Source organism: Adiantum capillus-veneris, chromosome 2 (genome assembly GCF_014529385.1).
Source record: "Adiantum capillus-veneris isolate H3 chromosome 2, ASM1452938v2, whole genome shotgun sequence".
Lineage (NCBI taxonomy): Eukaryota > Viridiplantae > Streptophyta > Polypodiopsida > Polypodiales > Pteridaceae > Adiantum > Adiantum capillus-veneris.
In genome coordinates this window covers 79,234,478-79,246,208 of record NC_140932.1, presented here as the reverse complement: position 1 = coordinate 79,246,208, position 11,731 = coordinate 79,234,478, and the positions used below count along the sequence as shown (strand labels likewise).

General features: G+C 41.9%; 1 pseudogene; it reads left to right on the top strand.

The window, feature by feature from the left end:
- Nucleotides 1-7,942: 7,942 nt before the first annotated feature.
- On the top strand, nucleotides 7,943-8,569 carry LOC147463043 (uncharacterized; annotated as a pseudogene).
- The last annotated feature ends 3,162 nt before the right edge of the window (nucleotides 8,570-11,731 follow it).

Here is an 11,731-nt window from a genome sequence, read left to right as displayed (position 1 = left end):
ACAACTTGGAACAATTGGTTTCAAAAGGTGACGACATCGTTCCAAAAGGTATGATCTACCCAAGGAAGGGGGGAGTGTTTGCTGGCATCCATCATTCACTTGCTTCCCTCTTAACCTTCCTCCCTAACCTCTCTATCTCCCAATCTTAGGGAATGTATATATATAGCCCTATACTCAAGAAAACAAAAAATAAAAAAGTAAAGAGCAAGAGCCACCAAACAAAAATCTTGAAACCTACAAATTCTAGTACATGACCCAAAAATCATAGTAACACATTATGCACAAGGACACGACCTTTTGACATGACCCTCATAATATTTGCACACTAACCAAAATCTATCTGTCTGTACAGATATGGCTATACGCTAGAGTCATCCACTCTTACCATGGGTGAGAGGTACCCTCTTTACCTTTCACAAGTGTTTCACATAGTCTACCCGGTGCTTGCCTGTGAACAGGATTTGGTAGATACACTAGTATGTGAGGAAAATTTTGAGGAATAAGATGGCTAATACGTCTCTTGACCACGATTGATCCCTACTTAGTAGAGAAGTCTCTCCAATTGCACAAGCTTACCCTTTTGCCCAAGATGACTATACATGCCTAGTGACATTCTTAGTGAACATATGTGCATCTAATGATGAGAAAGATTTACATTATTACATGGATGGTGCGTATAGTCTCATTGATGATGACTTTATTTTTCTTGATGATGACAAGGTTAGGGGTTTAAACTTAGGGATACCCACCCATCTATTCAGTATCATGTTTCCTTGGCCCTCTAGGGGGGTGCAAATAATTAGTTTAGGGTTTTTATGTTGTTTTGATTGTGTTCAATAAAGGTTGGTGCCTCTTCCCATTGATGTGGCTCCTAGAGGCATTACTTGTGTTTTCTAATGTGTACAAGAATGCATTACAGTAGTTGGGCTTTTGAACTTCATGCAATCTTTCTAGTTCACTCTTCGAAATCGAGCGCGATCATCAGCAGAACATGTGTTTCTTTTCCATTATCATTGCCTCTTGTCTTTTTTAGCATCCATATTTGTTTACTTTAACTATGATTGGTAGCAAAATATTCAGCACATTTGCTTAGTATTAAACATTAGATTCAATATAATTTTGTGCCATAGTCCCTTGTCTAAGTTTATGAATCAAGAAGTCTGACTAAGCTAGTTTGACCAAGATAGACATTAGAGATCTTCTCTTAATACCATGGGAAATGCATTCCTAATTGTCAATGGTTATTTTAGGTTCTTAATCCAATACTATGAAGCATTATGTGCAATGTACTAGGGCTTTCAATGGGCTTAATCCCTCTTGACCTTTAGCTTAAGTATTATAAATGGAGTTTACTATTGTGATGAGCGTAGGAAGGGTAACAGTGTCAATGTGACCCCCCAAAGTTACAAAATTGAAATGCTGTGAAAAAAAAAGAACAAAAACAAAAGTGCCAAAAATGTAAAATCTTAAGCTAGAAGAGAAATCCCAGGTTGATTTGGTACTTCACTCACATGTATTGCCTATGGTACTAGAGCCCTAGAGGTTCCCAGCGTGGGCGCTTATCCTTGAAAAGAAAAAATCCCAAGGCATACAAAATAAGCACATACATCCAAAATTGAATCAATGTGGAAAACACTTTGGGGGCTCAAACAAAGGGAATAATTTAGACGATGATTTCATACACACTTCCTTTTATCGTAGCTTAACTAGTAGGTCTTCTAGGTATAGCCTCTAGTCAGCCCTCGGACATGAAATACTTTGCTCTCACGATTGAACAGCTTAATTGACCAGAGAGAATTGAGAAGCTTGCCCATGGTATTAATAATTGACCTCTAGTTCCTCTCGACCCTTAAATTAGCGACCCTAGACTTGTTTATTTTTTTATCTTTACAAGTGCTTATACATTTGATTATATTACAGTTTAATGTTTACTGCTAAAATTTTCTTTAATATTCTATTACCACTCAATCTGTGTGCCTATTCACTGCATATGCTTTTTAATTATATATGAGAATGGAATTATTGTTCCATTTTTGGTTGATTTTGCAATGTTTGAAGAAAACTAAATACATTTAATCTCAGATGCTCTTCCACCTTGACGAACGGGTTTCATCTCACTAGCTTCCGAGGGCGGAATCTACATCAAGAAGGGGGCCATGTTAACCACTTACGGACACCTTATCACCTTTGACGGACGCCTTATCACTTATTTGAGTCATGGACTAGGCTTGGTGGTCCTAGAGATGTGTAGGTGATCGCTGATGAGAGGCGTATCACTTATCCTACATAATTTTTGCAATAAATGGCCACTATGGGCGCCCATATGTGAATTTTTGCAATAAATGGCCACTGTGGGTGCCCATATGTGAATGGGTCTGATTCATATAAAAGGTCCATTTTGACCTAAAATCCTCATTCTTGAGGTGCATGCTAAAGAAGTGGTCTTGATCTACCTCTATCTGCTTCTCCATTGTGTGCTCACGTGTACGTGTGTGTGTGTGTGTGTGTGTGTGTGTGTGTGTGTGTGTGTGTGTGTGTGTGTGTGTGTGTGTGTGTGTGTGTGTGTGCACGTGCGTGCTTGAGAGAGAGAGAGAGAGAGAGAGAGAGTGATATCGAGCATTGTGGTGGCATCGACGACGGTGAGGCAGTTGAGCACGACGGTGGTGGCTCGTGCTTCTTCGCAGCACTGCATCCTTCACGATGGCAAACATTGAGAGGTGAGTGACACACCATTGCCCCTTTGAGCCTACTAGGATAGTCTAGTTGTGTGTTTGCAGCCATTCGTGGCTCGCACAGTGTTCGGCAAGTTTGCAATCTCTGACACGTGCGGTAAAAGCGCATAGTTGAGCGACTGAGATTTGTGGAGATTGGGCGGACAACGATAGTGAGGGCTGACAAGAGAATTGGGTTGTAGCTTTGTTAAGTAGCCAGAGAACAAAATTAAATTGGGTAGCCAGAGGTGGGCGGCCAAGGAGTTTTAAATTTGTAGCTCGAGGAATCAAAGGTGGTGGTAGTTGAAGGGTTTGTGGCGATACAATGGCTAAGTCAATTAGATAGTATGTGGCCTTGAGATTTCAAACTAAAGTTTAAGGCTTTGTTTGGTATGCTAACTGTTGTGTCCTCATTAAAGCACAGAAAATATTCGACAAGCTTTCTTTCCGAGACTCGTTTTCATGGACCGCATTGATTCAAGGATACACTGAATAGAGTCAATATGATGATGCTCTGAAGTGTTTTGAAAAAATACAGCATGAGGGTATTTTCGGCCAACAAAGGGAGAGACTGGGCGGCTACCAAGAATTGAGGGAATTTGGAGGGGAAGGGGGGGGGGGGGGGGCTGAATGCACCCTTGAGTACTAACAATCCTTGAAGTTGAATGGGTGGTCGATTAAGGTCGTTAAATGGTAGCCATACCTTTTAAGTGGTGGCCTTACAATGTCGCATGCAGGGAGTAGGGACAGGGTTCAACAGCGCGAGCAAGAGAAAGAGAGTGAGGGCAACGACTGCATCAATTTTTGGGCCATGAGGCATGAGAAAAAAGTGATCACAGTAGCAACGCACACCTTTCGATACAAATTGTGCATGTTTCTGCTGTGCTCGACAAGGGGGTCCCTTTCCCACAAGGGAGGACTCCCACGGTAGTTTTTGCAATTTCTGTCGATCTTTAAATTGTAGCTTATAAGCTTGTTGGTTCGATTGCGTTGAGAGCTTGTACCGATCGAAGCTCAACCTCCACTCAATCCCCAATTCCTTGAAGATGATCCGTATCCTTTGCATGGAAAGATGAAGCCAAGGATAAACTTGATTACTCACCCTTCAACTGCTCCGTTCTTGATTCCTCTCTACCCCATTTGCGCTCTTGTGGAAATTTCGGATTCGAGGCTCGTCTCAAAATGACGATCACAGGCAACGTTACACTTATGATTAGCCACGATCAACAATAATTTAAACCTTATGAAAACTTTTCTATTTATCTTCTTATCAGTTGCAGCTCACTACTTTCCACACACATTTAAAGCTTACCGAGCTTTATTGGCTCCTCTTCTTCCGATTCTCCTCTTCGCCCCTTCTTCACAAGCCTCAAGAGCTAGCAAAAATAGGCATGAAAAACTGCCATACCTTTTCTTTCTTTTATGCTCGTCAGTCAACATTATAAAGGATTAACCATAACAGCAAAATTGATTAGAGAAAATCAAATTTTGGTTTTATAATTTCAATCTTCCATAATTTTTGAAACTCCTGGTACCAATTGCTTCGACCAATACTCTGGTGTTGCAGCCATTGATTTCACCAGTAGAATTTTTATTAGCAAAATCAATTTACCTTGACCTTCTTAGCATTAGATTCTTGGTTGCCAAGATCAAGCCTTCATGTTCGCAAAATTACTCCTCATGAAACAAAACCTTCACCCTAATACCACTATTGAACCAGGAGATGAGAGAATGGTTGCTTCCAATTTGCAATCTTGCTTGCAAACTTCCCTGTCAACCTCTCACCATCTATCCCAATTTCCAATGTACACATACACCTAGACTAGATAACACACACACACACACACTCACACACACAAAGAGAATAGTTTTGACAAAAATAGAGTCTAAGAGATTGTAAGAGATGTAGAGATAATTAGAGGGTACACAGCATGATTTAGCATAGTCTAAGAGGGAAGAGCAAAGAATCTTGCAAGTGAATGGCTTAAAATCATAGCCCCAAACTCCATAGCACCTCTTCTTGTGGAGTTTGGAATTTTATTTATTATTTGAGTTTTGGGGTGCCAAAATTGGAGGCCCCTCTTTTACATCTAGTCCACTTTAGTACTTGAGTGGAGCACATCACTTACTGCATGTCCCATAAGGGTAAGTTCTCACTAGATCTATTTACAAGCAGCCATAGTGGCTTATTGAATAAAAAGTCTAAAATATTGTAGAAAGTAAAATGGTCGAGAGGGTTATTATTTGCGAGCACCTGATTTTCAACTCCCAAAATTCCAATCTACAAATCATCATCAAGTTGCTATTAGTAAAATCAAATAGACAACACATAATTAATCATTACGCCAGCTATCCCAACTGCAGTTAACCACATACGATAGAAGGGTGCCCAATCTCGTAACATAACCTAGTTTGCTTGAGTGATAATCCAACCTACACACTCACTTGTGTGAACCATGTTTGTCTTTCATCCACCCTAGCTAGCACGATCCCATTCTCATCAAGTGGTATTAGAGCTCCAAGTTATTCTAGCTAGGTTTCTCATTATGCATTTGTGTGATTATCCCATTCTCATAATCACCACTTGGGCAAGAGCATGTTCTACTACCCCTTGGTCATTAGTTGAGGGGAAACTCGTATTTAGCATTGATCATGTATGTAATTCTCCATTATTGTGCTTATCTGTGACCATTTTTAGCTTGTCTTTGCAGCTTTACATGATTTATTAAGTGTGAATCCACTGTCAAGAGCTCTCCAACAAATACCCCTTTTCTCTAATTGAATCTTGTATGTGTATTTAATTACTTGGTTAATTTCTTGCAAATTAGCCCATTAATTTTGGGAATTCTTGTAGCAACTCGAATTTTTTATTTTTATTTTTTGTACCTAAAAGGCATTTAATGTGCACCATCTCTTTGTTGAAAAAGAAGCCCCAAATAGCTTCCAAGGTCGACCCCACCTAGGTGAGAACCCGCCAGCTTAGGAGGAAAAAGGCAAGACCGAAAGGGTGCTCACATGGAGGCGTCCACTCAATGGACTTCTACCAAGCGCCATAGAAAAGTACATAGCCATTTCGGGTCCGACCTGTTGCACGTCAGTGGCCTATTGCTTATCTCCGTCTGACGGCGCCCATCAAAGCCGCGACTCAAGCTCATTGAGCCTCTTGCTTTGATCGACCTGCGCTGACCCAAAGGCGCTCAATCGAATTTTAATACTCTTTCGGGTTTGCCCCTATGGGGCCCCCCTTCCTGCGCTTGTTTGGTGGACTAGCTCCTACCAACTTGTAATCTCACCGCCCTACAACCTTGAGCCAAACCTCCACGACACAAAGCCACTCTTTGAGAGTACTTTCTCACGAATGAATTCTTACAAGGGCCCTAAAGCCATTCTTCTTGCCATTAGCCCCCCTTCTCACGGGTTGCATCTATATCAAGCATCACATCGGACATTCAAGAGGCCTCCGCCAAGCTTTTAAAGAATGAATCTCTAAGGCCATTAAAAGATCAACCCTCAAAGCCAAGAGCTTCAAAAGGCTTCATTTGGCTACTTCAAAGCAAAAGGAACCACCTTTTGTGGAGAGGAGCTTCACAAAACGATCTTCTCTCTCTCTCTCTCTCTCTCTCTCTCTCTCTCTCTCTCTCTCTCTCTCTCTCTCTCTCTCTCTCTCTCTCTCTCTCTCTCTCTCTCTCTCTCTCTCTCTCACACACACACACACACACACACACACACACACAGTATGTCCCTCTAATTTTCAGAGCAGGTGGAAGGGGTGTGAATCTGTGGAGATGCCTGGGGAAAAGCTGAGAGAAAGGGAGGTGTTTATCGGTGTGGTGCAACGTGGTGAACATGCGTGTCGGCCCTGTCGACATCTAGGCCCTCGTTGTGGGTTCTATTTCATGCTGTGGTCCTCGGGATTTTTTTGTCTGCGATGCTCTGGACCAACCAGCAGGTGCTTATTTGGAGCAGGTGGAAGGGGTTCGAATTTGTGGAGATGCCGGGGGAAAAGCTGAGAGAAAGGGAGGCGTTTATCAGTGTGGTGCAACGTGGCGAACAGGCGTGTCGACCCTGTCGACATCTGGGCCCTCGTTGTGGGTTCTATTTCATGCTGTGGTCCTCGGGATGTTTTTGTCTGCGATGCTCTAGACCAACCAGCGGGTGCTTACTGTGAGTCCTCTATGTTAGCTACTGTGAGTGTGTTGGGTGCTCTCAACCAACCCTTGGGTGATTACTGTAAGTCCTCTACGTTAGCTCCTGCTGCTTGTACTGTGTTGTGAGTGTGCTGGGTTTTGTTCGTCTATTTGTCATGGTGAGCCTAAAGTCTGAAGCTTGGGCCAGGGGGGAGGTAGAGCCATCAACTGTTTGCAAGAAAAGAAAACATGCTAATATGGAGCCAGTAAAGGGTAGGGCATCAAGAACAGCTACTAAGATGATGGAGGTTAGTGTTACTGTATCCATAGGGGGTGGGGATGTGGATGTAGGGTTGCTACAGCAAATGGAGAGATCCCTTCAGAATGAGGCTGTAGCTGGGGTGTGTGCAGTTGAGAGGGGCAGTGTTCTTTTCCATTTGCATTTACAGATGGTGGTGAGGTTCTGGGTGTCTTCATTGATCGCTGTCAAAACAGGAAAGTGAAAGAATACCTAGGATGGGACAAAGCATTGCCTACGGGCGGGATGGTATTGTGTCGCGGGCTCAAGCAACGCAAAATGCATCCTTTTGAGGGTATGATAGGTTATTGTTTGAAGGAGAGTGGCGAGCCGCATTTTCAAAAAACGATGCATAATATAACTGTTGATGATGATGTCAATAGAGGGATAGAGTTGTATAGCTTGTATGGTGCGGACGAGGTAAAAAACAAGGTTTGTTTGATGCTGGGAAATATTTTTGATAGGGCGTTGATGTTTTGGAAGTATAGGTTGAGACACCCTGTGGGTAACAATTTCTTGTCGACTTTACATAGAATGGTTAAAAGTGGCAAGTATTATCCGTCTTTGTCATGGATAACTCCGCACCAAGGGTGGGGGATGGAGTTGGGCAAAATAAAGGCGCTTTGGAGGTGCATGGTGCATCCATCGACTGCTTCATACCAAGATATCACTAATATGTTTGTCAACAGTGATACATATAGCACGACACACCCGCGTTCAGATTGGTTTCTATCCCGTTGGCAGGAAAGAGGAAGGTAAAACACAAGCTTCGTTGAGATAATGGTTGGCAAACATGAGTGGTTTTGATGCTTAGCGTGTTTGGCAGCCCGAATGTTCCTTCTGCTGACATTTCTCACGCGCATGTGCGAGACGCTGATGATGACAATATGGATCCATATGTGACAGATGCAGAAATAGGGGATGAATATATCCCGCTTGTCCATGAGATTGGTGTAACAATAGTTGCTTAGCGTAGTCATTCTGGTTGTTTGTAGTCTTGTATTTGTTTGTTTTTTGTTTGGAGAATGGAACTAACAGTATCGTGCTGATTCTATCAGGTGTACAATGGACGACCAAAATCGAGGTCAGTTTTACTGGCATTGGAGGAGACACAAGGAGATGACTCATTCACACAAGTGGAAGATGGACAAATTCATAAGATTGAGGATGTGCTGGTGGACATTTTGAAGGAATTCCTTGGTGACCAGACGAGGAGTGAACCGTCACTACGCTCTGAACTTCTTCAGGCGATTTCTAGCATCAAAAATGTGATCGACCATTATGACGTTAATGTTGCTGATGTCCAAGTGACAAAGTTGGAAGAGCGCATTTTGTTGTTGCAGAAAGAATTTGGTGCATTGAAGACGCAGTTGAACTGCCAAAATGCAATAGCATGTAGGCTTTCGAATCTACTTGCAAGGATTGGTATTTGAAATATGGGTACACACATGCCATTCAGCTGCTAATGTATAGTTATGTCCGTACTGATCTATGATCAGTACTTAAAATATGTGTGCGCAGAATCTGATTTTGTCTGCTTGAAAATCATCACCTGCTGATGTATGCTTATCTACGTCATCATGTACGGTTTGCTCTTGACGTAATGAAGCAATACTTCAATTTTGTACAACTCCACAACTCTATGGCATGAAACTTTCCCCTGCTGTCTCTGTGCATCGCGAACATGTCATGTTGATGTGTGATTACCTATGTCACCATGAACAATCAGTTTTGTACAACTCCACAACTCTGTGGCATGAAACTTTTCCCTGGTGTCTCTGTGCATCACGAACATGTCATGCTGATGTGTGATTACCTATGTCGCCATGAACAAATGATGCTTCCAAAAATCTCCACTGTCGAATTTTGTGTTGATTGCAGTGTGGTTGTCATACTATGTGTGTCGATTGCAAACATCTCCGTTACGTGGAGATGGGGAAAAAGAACCTGCGATCGCAACACGACTGATGCAATTATGACGCACGCAGTCGGCTGCACTGACCAGACTTTTCTTTTAGAACAGGAGCACGGGGCGAATCTTTCCAATTAACTAATTAATGTGTGGTCGAAAAGACCCAGTATGGACCCAAGCTTCAAAACTTTGCAACCAACCACAAAAACTTAAAGCAAATTTTCTATCATCTCCTACGGGGTATTTGTGCTTGTGTAAAGAGGTACATTGGCTCGGAGAGTCTCCTAAGCTAAGACCCCTCTATTAGCGTAATGGAAGAGAGAGGGCTAATGAAATTTAATGGGTAGGGATTTCACTCTTGGCAAACCAAGTTGAAAGGTGTTGGGTTCAAGCCCTCGTTCGATTGTTGGTGTCAGCCCATGGGGGAAACTCCCCTTATAGCATGCAGAGGACAGTTTAGTTTAGAGCCAGTTTGCATGGCCACTTTTGCTTTATATTGTAAATTTGTTTAACAAAGAAATATAATACATAGCGTGGTATTTTTCTCTGTGTCGTACGGATCTCTCTGTCTCTCTCCCCTCTCTCGCTCGTTCTGTTGCGCTCCCTCCTTGCCATGGTTCTTGACCGACATCATCGTCCATAGCCTTGATTCTCAACACCTGGTATCAAAGCCTCGAGAGAACTACTATGGCTTTTACGTATCAGCAAAGAATGCAGGATTTGCTAACAAGTAGCTATGGACTACAGGATGGTCCGAGATCAAACTGCTTCCACGGACTATGAGGATATGAGGAGCTCAAGCACACAAGATCTCCCTAAGAAGCTAGACGATGAATACAAAGTTACAATACCTTTGGTCTCAAGTGTTAAAGAGGTGAGAGCAAGTGGTATAGAATGGAAACGCAAGTCAATGGTCACATTTGCTCTTACAATTTTGACAAGCTCACAAGGTTCTAGTTGTTTTGGTTCTTCAGGTGGGTAATACACAGTAGGAGCCATGGGTGCACCAGAATCTTCGTAATAAGTCTGAACAGGCACTAAAGCTTGTTCTTCCTGATTCTCAAGGGTGGGTGCATATCTAATGCCCACTGGTCTCACTCCTGGTAAAGGTAGTTGTTGCCCCAATACCGGCTGTGGTCTTTCTATCCCCATACGTCCTGGTACGTTTCCCATTGGGTATCTAGGTACTGGATGTACCTCAGGTGGTGTTATTTGAGCTGGAGGGGCATACTGACGCTCCTTCACATAACCCTTGTTGTAATAGCACTCTTTTGTTGAATGATTCATCCATTTTTGTTCGATCGCACACCATTTCGTTAGTTTTGGCATTGGTTTAGGGTATGGTGCTAATCTCCTTATAGCATCCTCTATCATTTGTTCCATGTTCGGCACTGTTGTTGTTCGGACACTCTTCTTAGTGGTGGTCTCGCTAGCTACGGATGATGAGCTACTGGATGTGACATCCGTATCCGTTGTCACCTCTCCATAAAGAGCACAGTTATCCACTAAGTACAATCTACCGGATGTTCGGCACAGTTATTCTGGAGATATCTACCGGATCTCAAATTCATCAATCCCCCTAGAGGAATCTAACTTTTCAGTCTCGGTCGTTTGTTTATCCCCCGTTTCAGTGATCAAAAGTGATCCAAACTGAATGATACTTGGTCAAATGGTTTGTTTTGTCAATTGGAAGATTTCTATTATCTCAAGTGAAAATTTTGCATCAGATTTGCTCAAAAAGACATTATACATGTATGATGTCTTTTTTCACAGATTTTGGATATTTTTGCTTTGCTCACTCCCAGTAGCACCCTTATGCTCTGTCCACTCACAAAATTCAATTTGAACTCTGGTTGTGCAAGTTATGGCCAGATTAGGCTTTACTGGGCAATTTCCCGATTTTTGACTTACTTGGGGTGAAATGTGATCCAAATGACATGAAACTTGAAATACAAGCTCTATACAACTAGTACAAGGGATCTGTGATAGCAAAATGTCAAAATTTTCCCAGAATTAGGTTGGAGACATCATACGCGTATGATGTCTTTTTGTCCAATTTTGGTCCAAACTTGATATTTTAGCTATTCACTATATTTGCAACAAGGTTGTCAAGTCAAAATTCAAAAATCACATCAGCAAGTGCAAAAAGACATTATACGCGTATGATGTCTTTTTTCACAGATTTGCCCAATTTTCAATTTTAAGCTTCTCCAAGTGTTTATCTTTGAGTTTCAAGTGTTTTTATCAAGTTTCAATGCAAAATTGAGCTCTGAATCAATTTTCCCTATTCTTTGCGTTTTTTTGCACTCTGACTTGGTCTTTTGAGTTTCTAGGGTTGTTAAAGCCCTTGTTTTAAGTTGATCTTAGAGTATAACCCCCCTTCTGAACACTCTGGTAATGTCAAATTTTTTGTTTTGGTCTCTGTTTAGACCATAAGACATCATACGCGTATGATGTCTAAAGTTGCAAATTCTCAGTTTTTTGGCTTAAGTGCTTAGCAATACTCAGTTGCACAGAAAATTTCTGTGAATTTTGTTTATGCAAGTTTCACTACCAAATCAACGGTTTAGTGATCTAACATGCAAACAAACACATCAAGCAAATAAATCACTGCTTAATAGCTCTAGATCAGGATCATAACCAGTCCTACCCAAGCTAGTTCTAATCATAAAATGGGTTTTTG